Source organism: Cyprinodon variegatus, unplaced genomic scaffold (assembly GCF_000732505.1).
Source record: "Cyprinodon variegatus isolate N-32 unplaced genomic scaffold, C_variegatus-1.0 Scaffold807, whole genome shotgun sequence".
Classification (NCBI taxonomy): Eukaryota; Metazoa; Chordata; class Actinopteri; order Cyprinodontiformes; family Cyprinodontidae; genus Cyprinodon; species Cyprinodon variegatus.
In genome coordinates, this window is record NW_015151260.1 from 199,422 (window position 1) to 202,515 (window position 3,094).

Below are 3,094 nucleotides of genomic sequence, written 5' to 3' on the forward strand. Positions count from 1 at the left end.
ATGGAAGCTCACGGGCAGAAAGAAGATCTGGATCAGGTGCCAAGTTGGTGAAAGGTGAGGGTGGTCTTAATCTGCTAATTCCTGGTGGAAAAAAGAACTTAAGGTTTCATCTTACTGCTACAAGGCCAAAGCTGTGGTTTGAGGCTGAGAAATGTTGGAACTCTCCAAAGTACTGTTATACTCTAAATGGACCATCTCCACTGTGTGTAATGGAGGACAGAAGCTGTGGCCTGAAGCTATCTTAGGTTGAGAGGGATTCAGAGACTATGGAAGGAAACATTTGGTTGTTCTAAAGGAACTTATGGAAAACTTTTGTAGATTTTGGGGTTTTGAAGTTATAGACCCTGACCGAGGACATAATAGGGCATGGAAGGAGCACTTTGAAGGTTTCCTCCATAGAATAACCACGTCCTTCTTTGAGGAGACTCAGCCTGTGCTTCTGGATATGGTAGGCAGGGTAATTCCACATGCATAGTAACATGGAAGACAGCAACACTGGAGTGGCAGTCAGGATCACATGTTTCAGATGTGATCAACCATTAAATGGCCATTAATAGCAATTATCAGTCCCATAGAATATCTCCAGCCTGTGCCTCCTCTACCTTCTAGTTGGTTTGTTATGGCTGATAATCAGCAGCTTATTGTTGATAACAGATGCTTTGGCCACGTCTAAAACCTTAACTTTGACTTTCTATATACCTACTTTATATTTTTATCTACTTTATTTACACTGATTTACCTTCCTTACAAAAAAACAGTGTTTTATAACGTTTCAGTCACACAGAGTAAATGATGTTTAAAAACAACTCAGTTGACAGGTTATGAGATTTTTTTGGAGGGGGGAGAGGTGGTTTGATATGAGCAACATGCCAATCAATAGATGAAGAACTACTCAAGTTATGTTCAGATTACACAAAAATAAATTATTTAATTCTGCAGGTAAAAAATGAATTACTTTGGGATTGGGACACACTGGGTGATACTGAGCCTACTGGTACAACCTGACGCCATTCTATGGGACTGATGACCTCTAATAACAGATATTTAACTGGATGATAACATCGAAAGCGGCTGACAGGATGGTGGTCTCATTAATTGAGAAAGCAGAATGGAGGGTTTATTACAATAAATACTTTTTTTTTCATACTTCTGGATGTTTGAAGCAAAGTATATATCAAGAGATGGTATTTCTCAGCCTTTAAGGGAAAGCTGAGTCCAGCTGTGGATGGTTTATTTTTGTTTTCCTGCCCATGGATCGTTACATTTGCACATTTGCTCCTGGTGGTATGAACCTCTGGTTTATACTTTCCATTGTTTTGTGACTCTAAAGTCCAATAACATTGTGCCACAATGTTTTTTTGCCATGGGTGTTTCTCCAGCCTTGGTTAAACACAGCTTCAGGCTTCTCTATCACAGTAAATCCTTATTTATCATTCCTGAGCAAACTCTCAGTTATGAAAACCAGAACCAGTCTGCTTGCCTCTGATTTAAGTGGTCCCTGGTCCCTATTGTAGCTCCAAAAATGCGCCATCTTTAGTTGTTTGACTTTTTTTTGCAAAGTCTTTGTTTTTTTCTGAGTGGTGTGTTTCCCACCAGGGGGGCTAAAATATTAGTAAGCTGTTTATCAATGCTGTATGTTACTGAGTTGATGCTGCTGACGATGGGTCTGAGTGGCTTCCCTTCCTGGTGAATTTTTGGGAGTCCATATTAGCAGTAGCATGTCCTCCCCTGGAAATAAGCTGAAATAAGCTGAACGGTTAATTACCTTGACGTTTTCGAGTTGTTTAAGGTAGTCTGTGATTTTCTTACTGTAGGCGTTGGTTGGATCTCTCAAAGATTCATAATGATAAAAAGATTCATATTCATTAGAATTTTGTCCTCATAGTCTGAAGTGTTGAGGACCACGGTGCATCTTCCTCTGTCTGCTGGTAATATGGTGATGCTTGGGTCCTGGCAGTGGGATGTTATGGCTTTCCTTTCCTATGGTGTGAGATTGGAAGGAGGTGGTTTGATGCTGGACAGGGTAGCTGTTTTCTCATCCTGAGTTGCTCTGCCTGTTTCAGCCAGGTTGTTGTTCCTGATGGCAGATTCAGTGGCAGGGATCGGCTCCATAATGGGTATATATTGTGGAGAAATGGGGTTATAAGTTTGTAGGGTCACAAAAAGAAAATAGTTTCAAATGTGTTTAGACGGTTTTATAACCCTCTATGTTTATCAAACCCTAAAAAGAAACCACCAACCCTCTGGACCACTGGTGCCCACCGTTGCTGCTGCTGGGGCGTATCTGTTATATTTAGGCTACTGGCCCCTCAGGCTTAGACCCCGCCCTCCACCCCACCCCACCACTCCTGCTGGTGGATTGATGCTTGAATCAGGCTGTTTGTCTGTGTCAGTTTGTGGCCAATAATAGCAGAAGTAAAGCATTTAACCGTTGCACAACCCAAAATAATAAATCAACATTGTCTGATGATGCTGCAGATATAATCAAATAAGATCCTTTTCCTCAGCCTGACATCACGTTAAACCCTCCAGCATCTCTCTGTAGACCCTAATGTCTCAGCGTAATCTGATTTTGTGTTCTGTAGAGCAGCTTTATCACCAAGCCAATTTTAATCCTTACTGAAGACCTCATTTATCTTAAATAGGCAGCAAAACAAGCAATAGCCAAACTGAAGCACAAATAAGTTAAGAGTTGAGTTTACAGTGAAGGAGCATCTTTAAATAATGCTCAACAACTTGTTGGCCTCATGGTTATGAGTGTTTCATGCATGACACTGAGGAAGTTGATGACTGGTGGGTTCTGTTTTATAAAGATAGTACTTTTGTTGGAATACCATTTCACACCGACTATAGGGAAACAGAATTTGCTGCAACACCAGGAAGTCTACATCCGCGTAATGGGAGGATTTATCAGCAAAGCTTTCTTCCACTAATGGGGGGCCAGAAAATGAAGCCGCAGGGAGAGAAGCAACCAAGTCCCACCTGTGGGACGTCGCTCTGAAACCAATGCTTACAAATCAGATTAGAAGTCATGAACATAGTGGTGCTGCTGTAGGGTGGTGCTGCTGTAGGTGGGTGCTCGCTGTAGGGTGGT